Below are 17,962 nucleotides of genomic sequence, written 5' to 3' on the forward strand. Positions count from 1 at the left end.
CCGATGTGACACCGTAATATTGAAACACCAATTAATTTTTCACAACAAAGCCAGGTGTTCCTGCCCCAGTTAATTCGCAAACTCCCCACTGAGATCACACTTTGGGTGCGGTGGAATGTGTGCACGTTCTGTCCGACTCGCTTCCACGAGCACATTGTTGCGTTCGTATTTTAGACGAGAAACAAAAACACGGTGCTGCGACGTGAACAGGACAAATCCAGTCGGCTATGACGATGTCAGAGGAGGGGGGGGGGTGACGGCGGGAGTTGCATTCATCCCTGAAATAAATGATGAGAAACAAGGAGCATCCGAGACCTAATGGGATGAATATGCCATCTCCTATCTGCACCTATCAGCGAAACATTCTTGGATAAGGAAAGAAACGCATTTTCAGAGGATGTCGACGTTATTATCGTGATTTGTGTTGTTGTTGTTCTTGTTGTTGTTGTTTAACGAGCTGATAGAGGGTAGTGAAAGGGTGCGCTGCTTGCGCGATGATGCGTCGCTTGGCATGTTGGTGTGTGCACGCTTCATCCCCCACACCTTTGTCGCCGCGCACACATTCCCAATGTACCTCCTGCAGCACGATTTAATGCCGTGCTGCAGCATTCCCTCTGCTACAATTGCGAATGCTCTTGTAATGGGTTCGATTGAGGCGCACACGCAACTTGGAGGTGTAAAGGAGAGCCGACACAAGGTTGCAAGGGGTTCGTCTTTTATTCCTTTCCTCCCATCCACAGCTGTCCCCAGCCGTCCCAATCTCGTTCCTGCCAACGACCCCCTCTTCCCGCCCATTCTCTCCCTTATATCTCGTCACCTGCTCCTCCCCCTTCTCCTGTCACCGTCCCACTCCCCCTCCTATTGGTGGCAATCCTTCCGCTGACACCCCTATATCGGCAACACTAATTATTAACACATAACACCAACGTGAACACTATACACAAGGTGGTGACCACAGTTCCTAATCTCACCAACACTCGGGGAACACTAAACAACGTGACCCAGGGCAGGTGACGGCTGCCTGGTCACGAACGACGATCGGAGACTTGAGGACTTCTCATGGCGTCTTCATCCCGGAGTAGAACAGCCCCGGTCCCCGTTCACACCCCGCTTATAACCACTCCGGCGTGGCCGGCTCCACCCTAAGGCCACGCCCCCCTTCTCGATCCTTCGGGAAGGTCCGGGCCCCCAACCACGTGACCCCCAAGCTTCCCCCTGGGGCCCCTGGCCCCCCCCTTTGTCCGGTCACGTGTCCTGTTGGGTTCACGCGGAGTGCCATGGCCTGACACGACCCCCGTGACACCCGTCTACAGCCCCCACACCGAGCCGACACGGTAGTGACGTCATGTCCCTACGCTCGTACAATCCCGATATAGTAGTGACGTCATATGTCACCACTATAACTGACCTACATCTACGGTTTATTTACATGCATCTTTGACAGAATATCTGATGTTCATTTGTTTTAAGTGATATTTATCGTTCTTCCTGTTTGCAGTGTAGGCATGTTCAGTGTACAATTTTTTTTTACTCTTATTACTTTCCACATTCCCACCCTACAATGTCCTGTTGACTGCCGTCACTATACTCTTTGGTGCTTTCGGTAAAGTCACGTAGATGAAAAAATATGGGATTGTCGTCCTTGTAAAAGAGCTGTTTCACTCAAAATGGGCCTTACTGGTCTCAGGCTCAGCGTTGAGATCTGAAGCGCTACAGCACACATTGGCTAAGACGTGGTGTGCTTTAAAATAAAAGTAACACCCCAGGGCTTGACCTAATCTGTAATGGGTCAAAAGAAGATACGCGATGTGACACACACACATTCATTTACATGAAGCAGATACCACGCAATGAGACAAGAGTTGCAGCAACCTCGACTACAATAAAATGACCATTAATAAAAAGTAATATTTAAGAAAACTTTTTTTAAAACACGCTTTAATTAAATGTGACCCTACTAGTAATGGAAGAACTCCACGACTCCAGGAAGTGGCCCCAAAGCTTGCCATAACGTAAGAGACCGTGGTGATTTACAGCCAACGTCAGTTGAGCGTGGACAATGACACCCAAGCCGAAACATAACATATAAAAAATAATGTTTAAAAATATATCTATTTTATTCTTAATGATAAAATATAGTATCGTCATCAGTATGACTTAAATATACCAAGTTTGCAGTCGATACCACATTGGGAAGTGGGTAAACATTGAGTTACAAGATTTGAGGATAAAACAGACAGAGTGAGTTAATAAAAAGCGTGTAATAATAATAAGACCGATCTCGAAATGCAAAGGACACCGGGGCCTGTGTGACACTTGGATGTGTGGCCGATGTGAGACTGTGAGATGGCCATGAGATGTGCCAACGCTGTCACGCGAAACGTAACGTCGCATCTTGGGATGTCAATATTTTCAAGTCAATCCGAAAGAGAAAAAGGTTTCAGATCCAAATTTTCATATTTAGGCCCAGTTTTCAGATTTGTCACATTCAGGTGAAAATGAGGCGGGCATACATCGTGCACTAACTTCATTTATTATTATGGGATGTTGGCTATCAACAACAAGGCAACTCCTATGACTAATTGGGAATGGGATGCAAGCGTAGGATTGATCACCCTGTCGCTGGCCGCCTTTGGGGAGGGTGTATAGTATGAAAGGCCGAAACACCCTAGGAACCAAAGGTTCACTACTGACGATGCGCTCCCCAAATTTCACCAGGCTCACTGTTCATGAACTCTTGGAAGTGCTTGCACAAAGGATAGTAACATCTCATCCTGTGTTCTTGGAATCACGCAGACATCAACGACGTTTGCAATTGGCAACTGTTTAATGTGTTCAATGCACATTGTAAATAAAATGTATTCCCTAAAACCTCCAGAAATGCCGTTTATCTTTGAGTACATTGTGACAGGACCAACGCATTTGCAAAATAAATACTGTAATTGCATTGATGGAAAACATGACGGCACTAATTCTGATGTGCCATGGGTATGCCATTATAATTATACTCAGCAGCCTTATTACCAGCATGCATTTACACGAATGAGTGAATCATCAGTTGTGTGTAAAATAAGGCAATGTTCAATGCTTGGGACAACGAATAGTTAAAATCGTATATAAAGGTCTTGGCGTTAATGACAACAGCCATATCGTTTACATTTATAATCCATCAACAAATGCTGTAGCATTTAATTATGTTCTCAAAGTATTGTTTTTATTCATCAACCATTGCACTTTGTACACTATTTTGCTAAAAGCTTATGCCGATTATGATAGAACGTCTTGAATGACCGTTTTTGCTGTATCATTCAGTTTTTTTTGTTACTATACAGATTATATTATATTTACTATGTATATTTAAATGTTAAATTACTTCCAGGCAACACTTTTTTTCAACAGCATAATCTATTTGCTAAAGTAGACTATTTAACTTGCACCTTCCTTATGCCATAATTTATTTCTCCGATAAACGGATTGATTTTGAGATTCGCCTCTTCCTGAATTCACAGAAGAAAAGTGCAGCCAAGCACTCCTGGGACTTGGGTATGCTTAAGATTGACTGAATTTTATATCTGGAATTCACAGTGAGTGTAGCGATGGATTTTAAAAAAAACATAAGGTTATAACTAAGCAGGGGACACTGACTGACTCACTGAAGCATTGATATGAGGAAATAAATAAAATGTAAAAAGACACGGGCTTCCTTTTGTAAAAACGCTATGAAAAAACGATTTTCGTGTATTATTTCTTCTTGACATAAACAAGGCAATTTACTCTCCCTTTGCTTAAAGTCATGGTCCAAAGTTTCAGGTCCCAAGAGACAGACGAGTGGCTTTCAGCTAAAGGACATTGATAGCGTAGTTCAGGAGAACTTCCATCCCACCATCCCACCCAAGAGACAGACGAGTGGCTTTCAGCTCAAGGACATTGATAGCGTAGTTCAGGAGAACTTCCATCCCACCATCCCACCCAAGAGACAGACGAGTGGCTTTCAGCTCAAGGACATTGATAGCGTAGTTCAGGAGAACTTCCATCCCACCATCCCACCCAAGAGACAGACGAGTGGCTTTCAGCTAAAGGACATTGATAGCGTAGTTCAGGAGAACTTCATCCCACCATCCCACCCAAGAGACAGACGAGTGGCTTTCAGCTAAAGGACATTGATAGCGTAGTTCAGGAGAACTTCCATCCCACCATCCCACCCAAGAGACAGACGAGTGGCTTTCAGCTAAAGGACATTGATAGCGTAGTTCAGGAGAACTTCCATCCCACCATCCCACCCAAGAGACAGACGAGTGGCTTTCAGCTAAAGGACATTGATAGCGTAGTTCAGGAGAACTTCCATCCCACCATCCCACCCAAGAGACAGACGAGTGGCTTTCAGCTCAAGGACATTGATAGCGTAGTTCAGGAGAACTTCCATCCCACCATCCCACCCAAGAGACAGACGAGTGGCTTTCAGCTCAAGGACATTGATAGCGTAGTTCAGGAGAACTTCCATCCCACCACACTCTGTCGAGGAAGCGTCGGCGGCGACCGTGATGGACGAGTCAGAGAAGCTGATGGAAGTTCCCGCTTAGAACCCTTTTTGGGGAGAGACCACCAGTGTAGGCTCTGCCTTGTGTCCCACCCCAGTGAGATTATCGTTGGCGGGATAAGATTTTAACATCAGATCCCAATGCCGCCGACACACGTGAAATCCTTACCAGGAGATGAATTATTTGGATTATATTTTCAACGAGCGTCTCTCTCCACCGTGCGTCATCATAACAACGTATCTCCAGATGTTCCTGAATTTCATTAAGAGCAGGCAGGCATCCGTGGAGGGTCTGTGAACAAACAATGCCGATGACCCAAAAATCCTCAACCGGAATTTACAGGGGATTATTACGTGATGCGCTTGCCATTGGTTTTCTCGTGCTCACAAAAGTCGGATGGATAAAAAAAAACTATTGTACTATGGAGCAAAATGTTAACATTTAAATGACACTGAGAAAGGAACTGAATGGGAATATGTCAGTAGTTTGTATTTTTATTTGCTTTTTTTATTGTATTTTCTATGGTTTATTATTGCAAATGTGTAGGTGACACAACACCATTAAAATGTAATTACCGAGAGTTCAAAACATCCCCACATTATTCGTTTTCACGATTCACAAGCAAGGGACGCGCCTATAATTTTCCCTTTAAACCGCTTCTCCACCGGTGCCATGTTATGCATACACATAATGGGAAAATCATGTTTCCATGGTAAAATATGCTGTATAATTCTGTGCCTGAGAGGAATGTCACTATAATGTGGGGTAATAAAAAAACATACTGTACACGTGGGAGAATGCACATGTAGACATTGGTCATGTGCATTTTTTTAATATGAATACATCCACGAAGAAAGATGGAGAACCTTTACTCTTTGGTTCTTTCGGTAAGTCACGTGGCTATAAAATAAAATAAATCACGACGTTTCGGGCGCAACACAAGCGTCCGTCATCAGGTGGGAAAGCGTGGTCTGCTGCTGAGGCAGACTGTTTTAAAAGGTTTGAAATGGGTGTAGCCTAAGGGTCATAAAGAAGTGGCCGGGGCTAGTGATGTTAATGTGAGAGATTAGCAAGTTAATGTAAGAACGAACACTGCTACGCACTTGGCCACCCGTCTTCAATTCCTGACCGTGGCTACGTAAGTGGTCGAATGATATCGGAACCAGATCTGGGACCCCCTCACCTTCACCAGTGTGGTGAAGTATCTCTCAACTCTCGTGACAAGCGGCGGTGTGGTGGAGGTCCTTTATCCAGAAATCGATTGATCAAAGATTATAATTATTTATTCCCGTAATGTGTGTATGTTGAACTTCTTTTACACCGTACGTAGCCAACCGTGCTCACAGGTGGGAAGAAACACAATTAAATATGCATTTCATTCATTTTCTGCATAGTAAGCTACCGCTACCAGTTGTTTTTTTCCCACAGATCTTAATAAAACAATACTTTTGTAGTATTAACGGTGTTCCAAAACTGTTATATCGCTATTATGTTTGACATGAATTTAAATTATTATGCAGGCACTTACCTGTATGCAAATGAACCCGTAATGTCATTTCTGCAATCCCTATCAAGCTTTTTTTTATCGTTGCATTGCCATTCGTGACAGTTTCAGGCTTCATCTGCTCGTGTTAATATTTGCTCCTTCCCATGGGTTACTGGAGTAGCACGGCTTTGTAATCAATAGCCATACTGAAATAACTTCTTCTTTTTTACGTGTGACAATAAAATAATGTTTTGTTTTTTGATGGGCTTGTTGCAAGCATGCCAACAGCCCAGTGCTTCAGAGATGGGGTTGGTCAATCATCATGCGTAATATTTTTGAAATGCAGGAACATGGGGAGCTTGGTCGGAGGCAGCAGAGCAAGTTGGTTGTTTATTAATGCGTGCATATTTTTTCAAGAGCTATCCACTGCCTTTGAAGTGGAGGATATAGTGCCAAGCACAGCAATGCAATTTGTCTCCACTGACATACATCAAGGCTCGGCATATGAGGGGGTGACACGATTTTGCTTTACGAAAACAATGTGCCCATAATAGAGGGGGGGGGAGGGGATTGGGTATGATCGCGTAAATATGAAATGTCGTTAAACCTGCCACCACCAACGTGAATGTTCAATATGAATTTACGTGTATTTCTATGGAAATAACACGTTTCATAAACAATACAATATATAAATGTTTTAAAGGATGTTTTGAGATCATCTTGTTTGTGGATTAAATTTAAAAATGATAAATCTGAAAAAAGGCCAGGGTTATCTGCTGAAATCTGAACAAAACCTAAACGTGTGCTGTGAACGACTGATTTGAGGGGCAGGTTATGGAGGTCTTCTGTGTGGGGATTAGCCTTAGAGCACAGATCGACCGAGTTCAACAAGGACGTTAATTTTCTTCTCTGTCTGGACCGACTCTTTGTATGCGTATATATATAAAGGCAAATCATATGAATATAAACATGTCAAGGACCAATGTTACCATGTTGTATTTGCAAAGTTTAAAGTTCACAGTCCATTATTCGACACCTGCAGACATTAAATTACTTGAGGGCACGTCTCAGTCGGCATGGTTCCAGTGGTACGAAGGTGAAAACATCAAGTGGCCACTTATTCTCAATGTAAGTAAAATGTGAGTGCCCCAGTGGAATTACAACTGCAAATCGAAATAGGAAATTTTACAGCATGTCAGTTGCCCCCAGCAAAATGCTGTTACACTTTGGCCTTAAACTATTAGATACTCTTTGTTTTTTTCGGTAAAGTCACGTAGGTAAAAAATAAAATAAAATAAATGAAAACAACTAAATTAAATCACGACGTTTCGGAGGCAACACCAGCTTCCGTCTTCAGGTGGAACCGGAAGCTGGTGTTGCCTCCGAAACGTCGGAAGCTGGTGTTGCCTCCGAAACGTCGTGATTTAATTTAGTTGTTTTCATTTATTTTATTTTCTTTTATACCTACGTGACTTTACCGACAAAACCAAAGAGTAAGAATCCTTGCAGTCACGAAAGCTTCAAATCTAGAATTACTACTGCGATGTCACATCACATAGTCATAATTGCTCACCCACTGCTTATTTTACGCTACAATTAACCTGCTATTTAAATGTGGCTATATTCGTGAAAGTGTTCCATTTTCTTTAATAGATAGGTCATAAATGCAGCCATGTAGTGGCAGGTACGCCGGAATCCTCTTGTGGCAGGGTAACAAAAAATGTTGGTACAATATGAGTCAACAGTGGTGGTTTATCCTCGTGTTCGTAAGAGGTTGAGACCTAGAGCGGAACACATGTTAGACAAAAACAGTTCCTATTGGTACTCATTCTGCTTCGTTAGAGTTCCACATACTTTTTTTTCTAATGTCATGATGCAGATAGCACAATTTAAATTAAATCACCATGTATATTTTAAAGCTCCACATTCATGTAAAGTCAAGCCAAGTGTATTTTTGTTTCCATACGTGGTGCCTTTCTGGCACAAATCTGCCACTCAAAGCGCCATCACATTCATCCTCAACGTAAAATTAAAAAAATTGTAAACAATGAGATCAAAGATATTAAGAAGTATTTTTACTTTTTCGTTTACTGTTAAGTATTTAGACAATTGCAAACGAAGTACTATAACGGTGTTTAAAAAGGTGATAATGGAAATGTTGCATAAAAAACGATAATCATCAACATTATCTGCCAAAATATCTCAACTAATGAATGAAGGCCTCCACAAAGCCCTCACCATCCCTCATGGCCCGGCAAGGCCCTCGACATTCTTTGCATGAGCGAATGTCATCGCTGCATCTCCTTTGGCTGCCACTGCATGTCTCGGCTATTGGCCCTTGGTCAAATGCAGCCTTCTCACGATGTTTCCTGCCCAAACCCAATTACATTTCTGAATAGTCAATATGATGTCTCTAATTTGCATTCGTTTTTTGCTCAATGTGTTTCTCTTTTTTTGTCTCCCACTAGAATTCCAAGCATGCACCTCTCCATACTTATTAACATACTTTTCAGATTTTGTTTCATGCTGTTGTCAGTGTCCACGTTTCCAATATAATATATATTATAAAAAAAACAGATAATGTTCACCAATTCAAAAAAAAGTTGCTGTTTACATTTGATCTCCTCCGCGTGACATTTGAAACAATGAATGAGGTTTTTTTTAATCCCATTGCCTCAGTCCACCCAGCCATATAAATGGGTATTCCACAGTTAATCGATCAGCGTGTGGTTAGATGAAGTGTGAGGACTCGCATCTTTTCCTTGGCGTCTGGGCCAGTGGCGGAAGAAGAGGGCACTTCATCTTCTTGGTTCTTTCGGTAAAAAGTCACGTAGAATGGAAATAATAAAATAATAAAAATAAAACATAATAAAATAATTCTCACGACGTTTCAGCCACAACGCAAGCAGCCGTCCTCAGGTGAAGAACAGGTCTGTCGAGAAGACAGAGTCTGAATGCAAATGTCAGACTCTGTCTTCTCGACAGACCTGTTCTTCACCTGAGGACGGCTGCTTGCGTTGTGGCCGAAACGTCGTGAGAATTATTGCATTATATTTTATTATTTTATTATTTTGTTATTTCCATTCTACGTGACTTTACCGAACGAACCAAGAAGATGAATCCCTGCAATCACGAAAGCTTTAAATCGAAATTTAAGAGGGCACTTGTCCTCTAAAGAGGATGTCTTGAGCTCACTCTAGTGGGCACCCATTCCACCAACAGTGGCGTGAGCGAATATTTGCAGGCCTCTCCTGGTTTGCGTGACTTCATCAATTTTATGTGGGACTCAAGTTCAAGTTCATTTATTAGGTATAGCCCTGTGAGCCATTCGGCTCTTGAATCGGGTGCAACCGCAACAAACAAAAAACATGAACAAGAAAACATCTTAAAGTGAATATGTGACTAAGTGCCAGCAGAAAATCCAAGAAAATACAGCAAAATATTGCAGAAAAAACACCGTGTACACCAACGCTGTGTGCAAAAATCCCAGTGGGATGCAAGTCAAACGACAACCCAAATGACTGCACAGCATCGGCGTACTATTTTTAGGGAGGGGTTCATATCAGCTTAACAGAATATATGGAATTACAGTTAGATGTAATTCAATTCCGTTTAAACAGATTGCACAGTTTATATCAACATTTGTATCGTATTTAATGAATTAACACTATATCCTCAAGCGGCACATCCTGCATACACCCCTATCAATGCATTCATATTATGCAGTCGCTTACATTTTTATTCAGTCAACATTTACCCAATGACGAATGGCGATGGCTCTCCATTGAATAGAGTTCGTCGAGGCCTCTGACAGCAAATGTTTACAATAATTTAAATTAACCTCTGTGTTGCACTGTGCTGACTGACTGCTGAAGGTGATAAACCGAACACCAAATGTGGCGTGAAAGCCGTGCTTGTTAAGGAAGGAAAATGTCGGTCAATTTGCTGATTGAAAGCGAATAAATGCCAATTAGCGCTTCTTTACCATTAAGCACCTAATTCATATGCTATGTGGTCATTCGTAAACATTAATGTGAATTGCAATAATATCCATATGAAGGTTAGCATTTTTAACCATCATATTCGTCTATTAGTACTTTACTACATAACATATGTGGTCCTCGCAAATTATTGTTATTTAATTATTAGACTTCCATCTTCTGTTAAATTAATAAAAAAAATAAACAGGCTTGGATTTGCTCCTTCCAGATGTATGAATGTCATGTCGGAGAACGTCAATATGGAGCGAGCAGACATCGATGCTTTCCTTGCTGTGAAGGACAGAGCGCCTCATTTTACAATGCGCACACACTCACACTCTCACTCAACGAGGAACATTCATAATACCGGGGCCTCTTCTTTTTAGAGGAGCATGCAAAAAAAAAACTCAACCTTTCAACCAAATGGGGGGGGGGGGGGAGTTTGTGCAATTGCATCATAAATAGATGGGACAGACACAAAGCGTGTTTTCAATCTGGGAATACAACTCCAGGTAAATGGTTTTATAGACGATGTTCCATCCATTCACTTTTGGATAGATATCTGCGATAATTGCACGACAATTTCCCTTTATGCGGCATAATTAAGTGCCCTCATGGTGCAGCTGTGATTGTTACACTGGTAATGTTGAAGAGATCATTTCCTTGCAGTTTTATTTTCATATTTGTCATTGCAATGTTATCATCTTCTTTATATATTCAATTGGTGCTGAATGCTATTCAGTATTATGCAGTCGTCATCTGAATGTATTTATGAATGTTTTTATTATTAATGTATTCATGTCATGTTTTGGTTGAAAGTAGAATGCTCATATTTTTCAGTAATGATGGCTTCATAAATCGTAGAGCAATGTAATTGTAGCACAGCTTGTGGGTAACAAAGGCAGCTTGCATTGGAAACCGAACACCATCAGAGCCCGGGATGACAGTGACTTTTGGGAGCAGCTGCGTTGCGCCACTATGCGAGTAGTTAACCGCGCATTCAATAAACTTTCAGAGCCAGGGTGAACATCCGACTGCAAACGTGTTTAATCAATAGAGCGAGGTAAAACTCATGAAATAATACGCACAAAATACAGCGTCTGTAAATATTTGCAATATCGATACAATGAATGAACACAAGGGGCATCATAACATTGTCTTAGATAACATGAAATTCAACAATATGTTCTGGATGGACCAGGCACCTACATTAGCACTGAATAGCTATACAAGAGAATAAGCGACTGTGTTGAATAAGGTCACTTCGTGTAATCACCATACTGCATCCTAAATGTACAGCGCTGCACATAACACTGAACTGTGGATGAGACACATATTTTTTCCTTGCTCTCAAGAACGCATTAAAGTTACATGGGTACAAGTCTGGCTCGACTTATCCAACTACAAATAACATTCACAATAATGCAAGTGGCAGGCTTCGTTGTTAACTAGGCCTCATATTTATCATAACAATTTAAAAGCATTACAGACAATTAATGCTTCTTAAAAGTCCCACAATGAACAGATACACCTGTCTTCACTGAGACGCTATTTGTGCCTCCATTTTGTACTCTATGTAATGGCTGACACCCTGCCTCATGGCTTAGAGAATCTTAAATCGTAATTTCCTGGTCACGTGACCAAACTCAACACCATATAAGGAAGTTCCTGTGTAATCAACACCCCCATACCTGCCATGAGGCAGAACACCCCCCCCCCCCACCCCGAATCCATTTCCACTACAAATACCAAGAGCGATAGGTTATCAAACGTGAAGGAAGCATTGTTTATTGGCAAAGCGGGAATGTTTGAAGTCAATTTCCAGTTGACAGGTCTTCAGCATTCAAAAATGGGATTTTATGCATAACGATGCTAGCCATCCCAACACGAAATTAATAAATATGACGGAAATTGCCTCATGAATACTTTGTTCATTTCCAGAAATATTGTGAAGAAATTCCAGGAAATCTCATGAATACAGATATGATTTGATCATTAAATCAAGGCCGCAATGCTTTTTTTGAATGGTTTTCTTTTTCATAAAACTATGCTCCAACATTGAAATAATTTGTCTTTCCTTCAACTTGGGCCGTTGCTTCAACTGCAAGACTGGGTGATTGATCGGTGACCTCTGGAGTGTTGCTCCAGTGTACAGTGCCAACTATTACACCATAGTGGCATCACTTATTTGTGTTAATGGTAAATGTGTTTTCCTCTCTTTCTCCTTTTAGGCTGCAGTCAAATACTATCACAGTACCAATGTTTTATCATTGGTATTTTTGGCTTGCAGTAAACCTTTCATTAAGTGATTACTGCAGTGCGCATCCACATCATATGTACGTGTACTTGCGTGTGCATTGCAATCTCTACAAGTGACTTCGACCTCATGTTACAGCATTTGACATGAAGACGTATCTATACATATAGACTACTGGACATCTGTGCAAAAAAAAAGCTTTACAGCTTATCCGATTCCGCCACTATAAATACAAATTCTGATGTAGTTTTATTGACCTAGCTCAAAATGACATCTAATTGTCTTCATTTAAAACTTGTACTCGATGGTACTTCTATGGAGACTGCATATATGTGTAATTACAACTGAAGATAAGAAGAGTTGTGGGACTATCGTGAATTTTTGAAGACCCGTGTGGGTCCTTGTGACTGACAGGTTCACTGATTCTGATTCGTGAATTCAAGGACAAACTCATCTATTGTACATCACTTTTACAGCATTAGATTTCAAATACAGCATCATCAATCAAACGACTTAAAAAAAACAATATTTTACTTTCTATTGGCCCATAACACACGACGTATGCAATCACTCCTCAATCTGCCCAATTCGTGTTTTTTGTAACGATTTAGCTGTACAATGTGTTTACTTATTTATTTTAAAAGCCCTGTTTTTTGTCAATGCTGCTTGCCCCGTACAGCGCATTGGGACAGGTGATGTATTAAGAAGCAATACACATTCTAAATGTTATTATCATTGTATTGACAAATTCTTGGTCCAGCAACATATGCTGACAAGAGTGGGTGTGGCAACCTAACAGTTGGGAAAATTCACAACGATTTCCATTATTAAGTTGGAAAAATGAGGTTTGGAGATGGCTCAGCAGTAGGAGCACTAAAGCCAACATTACTGAAGACCATGGCTTTGAGTCCGGGCTTTATCCATGTGTGATATAAACAGGATTCTCGAGTGTAATGAGTTGAACGTCCTCAACCCAGTCACCAGCGACTGCATTACTTTTTATTAAAATAAATATCAGCCATTTATTGTCCATCTAATAAGGTCTGACCTGAATATTAGCAGGTTAGGGACGTACTTTGGGGTCGTCCTTGATTCTGAGCTGATTTTTTGTCATCATCTCTCTGTTATCTGCATGAAAAGTTATTGTCATCACCGCAAGTAATCGTGTATCAGAAACTCCCCTTTTTCATGCTGCTTCTGGAACAATCATTCATGCCCTCGTAACCTCCAGGCTTGATTATTGCAATCTTAATTTTAGAACTTTCGTGACTGCAGGAATTATTATTTGGTTATTTCGGTTAAGTCACGACTTAACCGAAAGAACCAAATAATTGATTATTGCAATTCCGTCTCATGGTGGTCTTCACCAGATCCATCATGTTTAGAAGGCTGCCCGCAAAAGTGTTTACTTACTCTGTACCCGTAAATTTGATCACCCCAAATCTATGTTCCCTTCATTCGCTTTCTATTTAACATCGAATTAAGTTTGAGATCACACGTCATATTTACACAATTCTGCATGGAAAGGCAGCTGCTTATCTTTCCCCTCTCAATTCCACCTGCACCCCTTCCCAACGAAGTTATTTGTTTATCAGACCAAGAGTTGCTCAGTGTACCTAAAATAAATTGCAAGACTCGAGGTGGATGAGCGTTTTACATTTGCATCAGAATAAATGATTGGATTTAATTGAGTTTTTTTTTTTACCAAGCTTCATAACTTTACATATCACGCTCGAATACATTGTATTCCTATGAGGGTATTTTAGTAATGGGTGTAACTGCAGATGCATTTGAGAAGACTGAAAGGACCAATGACGCAAGTTATTTATCATGTATGCTTTCACGACTGGTAGGAACCTCCTGGTTACACCAGCCCACAGGGGATCATTGTGTCCGTCCGTCTGTCGTGCATCCAAAAATGGGAGGGGTGGGGCTAGGTGGAGAGGGGAGGGTGGGGAGGGGCTGGGTGGGGAGGGAGGGGCTGGGTGGGGAGGGGAGGGTGGGGAGGGGCTGGGTGGAGAGGGTGCGGAGGGGCTCGGTGGGGAGGGTGGGGAGGGGCTGGGTGGGGAGGGTGGGGCTGGGTGGAGGGTGGGGAGGAGTGGGGCTGGGTGAGGAGGGGCTGGTCACCCCGTTGTGCCCTTATAAAACTCAACGTTTAACCTATTCACGCCGGCTTGTGCCCGCCCTCACAGTCGGGCATATTTGCGGAATACACCACGCCGCCGTTGACCCTGGCCATTGACCGAGCAACCCAACGTTCCTACCCGCTCCCTCCGCAGGAATGTGTTAAAGGTTTTTGGGTTAGATCGCGTAAGTATAAATGTGTCGTAACCCTCCACCACCCGACACAGCCAGTAAGGTTTGTCACGTAAACAAAACGCGCCAAATAGTTTACTACTCCAGCCCACCGGTGTGTTGGAGAGTAAATCCACAACATTTACAATTTGAGTAGTACGACGTTTCGCTGATAATTGCATCCAGCATCATCGGGCGATTTGCCACAATAGCGAAGCAATCGACCTGCTTTTGGTCTTAAATAGAGCAAGATGACGTCATCACCGAACCCATCTCACCCAAAAAACCTTTATTATGGATGCAAGTTATGGAGGGAAACGGCCTATCAACAATCAATATAATATTTGGCACGTCATGAAATTACAGTACTAATAAAGAACCAACTGGAGTGTGCCTTACCATTTGACATTGCATGGGACCAGTGGCCACTTAAGACATTTAAAGTGATGTGCAATTTTTTTTTTAAGTTGCATAGTTATTTACCAATTAGAATGCCCATTGATAAATCGATCACACAACGTATTTTGGATCAATTGTAATTCTTATATTGTGTGTACAGAAAGTTTACAATTTGATCTTGTCACGAAATTGTCATCGTGATCTCTTAGTTTGATCATACTTTATCACATGTATGAGGACCCATTTCGACTAAAAATTACATATAACATCACTCAAAATCATAAAAGTCATTGTGGAGAATATTAATATAACGGTACAAATAAACAGACAATGTCTTCTTTATATATCCGTATCTCTACATAAAAATAAATGAATTTATGACTTACAAATATTTCCTACTTTGTTTTTTTTACCAATTTGTGAAGGAAACATTGTCTGCTTATTAAATCCTTTATATTAAGTTCACTTGCTTGCTTGCTTGCTTACGCGCTTACGACCGTGCAAATCTTTCGGTCGTTTTTTAACCCACTTCCCGTGATTCAATCGAGCTGACATTTTGCACACAGACTCGTTGTGCGTGACAATTTATTTTCGTGAAAACAAATTTCCATAACTTTACACTTTTTAGGAAAAAAAATATTATATTTAATTACCAATTGCTTAATGGTGGCAGGCAATCATCTGACCCATAGGTGGCAGCCATCTCAAGCCAGAGGACGAGAGGACTCTAGCCGCCACGCATATAAAGGATTTATAGTGAAAAACTTTGTTTTTACGGGTTATTTTTTTTTGTTATTTCAGAATGGCAATTTATATTGTTTGTATTTCTAAAATTAATAAGATAGACACTGCAACCCCTTTCCTGCAATTGAAGCGCATGGCCATCGGCCTCATTATGTAACTATTTACGAGAGGAAGCAAAATGTAATCTAAAATTTTATTATCCATTAAATCCGTTAAACAATTCTGCAAATGAAGCCATGTTCTTTTGTAATCTGTGCATAAGTCTACATTCTTTGATCAATGAATGTGCTGTCCAGTATACATACATATGATTTTTCAGGTTGTTTGCACCAGATAACAACATAATAAATGCAATTGCCTTTGGTCAAAGTATCAGTTCTTTTTATGATCATTATTTTTGCTAAAGGGTTATGAGTTTAAATTCTGGTCAGGTGTTGATCCAACCCAAAGTCCCTCTGGGATAAATTTCATAAGAACCACTATGTGAGAAGTCAATATTGCTTGCCCTGTGGAGACATTGGCCCCAGCCATGAAAATGTGACATTTCCACTACGAGCTCAAAGCCATAATAAAACCACAAAGCAAGGAATTACAATTGTGTATTTCTCAAACATTTTATCAATTAAGTACTTTGTTTTGTGTAAATAGAATGCTTTGCATATCACTATATTATGAAAGTTTCATTGACAAATATGTTCGTGAATATTTTTCGTAACATTGTGAAAATTCAATGTTTGTCGCTTAGCATGTACATCGCAGTTTTTAAACTGTCATGTTTAGCGTCCAGCAGGAAAACTGCACCGTTGTGCCAATTTTACATCAAATAAATGTCACTCTTTTTTGTTTAGGCACATTCATATTCTATGTTTGATTATTAAGTTGATGTTTCCGAAAGCTCGCCAACCCGTACTTACCTGCATCTGTATCTCATCACTTAGATCTAATCCACCTTCAATAGCTGCCCTAGGTATGCACGCTGCACTGATGAGTTTTCCACCTATTTCCCTTCAACAGGTATGTTGAGCAACATAAACGTGTTAAGGGAAGAGTTTTAATCAGTGTGTATTACCTGCTGATGTCATTGCTATGTCTCCTCGGTGCACCGGTGCATTAGAAGCAGAGGTGGCAACAGCTTGGGGTGGGTTTTCATGCTTCAGTAAATGGATCGTAGCTGAATATGGTGCTGAAATGGCACTTGAATAACGAGCCGCCGTTTTGGATAAGCTTGGCAATTATAATTTTTTAATTCTAATTCGTCATACTGAAAGCACGTTAACCTTTGGTAAGTGTAAGATAATCGCTTGGAGTGATCTTACATACAATGGATTTTTCATTTAGGTAATCCATACCCTCCGGATCGCTTGGATAACCCTTTTTTTCGCAACAATCGGCTCCCGTGGCCTTGAATTGTGCTCTTGGCTAAGACAACCCCAAGGCACCAGAAAGGCTCGGGGGTTGACAATGAAAGCAAAAAACTAATTGAATGACACGGCACAAGCTGTGCAGCACAACGATGACAACGTGATCGAGAACAATCAATGGGCCTCCGCCCGAATCACGAGGAAGGCATCTGCTAATGAAATATTGGTCAAGGATAAATATAATCTTTGTTTTCGCATTGTGCAAATGATATCCTTATCGGTTTTTTACACGATATTAAGAACCTCTGCTGACACACAAAACGTTGCAACCGAGGCAAATACAGTGTACCTCCGCAGCACGATTTCCGGGCAGAATTTTTTGTTACGCAATGCAACACAAATATAGATTTTACTAGGTTATTTAATTTTAGTGTGTCTTTCTCCTGATTTTCAGGCTTGCTTGCTGTGCCATCGTACTCGCAGCACCACGTTTTCTTTTGGACCACTCATTGATATGCTAATTTTTTCTAACCCCCCTCCCTCTCTCTGCCTCCGCCCCCCCTCTGTCTATTTAAGGCCACCCCACAGAGACGATCACCCCTCTCTGTCACCTGTGTTGCTCTCGCTATGTATGTATCTTGTGATATCTGTCTGCTAATATGTCTGTCTATAGTTTTCTGGTTAGATATTATGTCGCTATTTCATTATACCTGATGATGATTGCTTGTGTTGCAATCGAAACGTCGTATTCTATTATTTAATTTAATTTATTATTTTATCTTTAGACGTGACTTAACCGAAAGAACCAAATAATAACACAAATATAGATTATTAGAACTCCACAGCACCCAACCAAGTTAGGGTGACTTTACCTCCTGGTTTTCTGGAGTGACACATGAGCG

Source organism: Lampetra fluviatilis, chromosome 12 (assembly GCF_964198595.1).
Source record: "Lampetra fluviatilis chromosome 12, kcLamFluv1.1, whole genome shotgun sequence".
NCBI lineage: Eukaryota > Metazoa > Chordata > Hyperoartia > Petromyzontiformes > Petromyzontidae > Lampetra > Lampetra fluviatilis.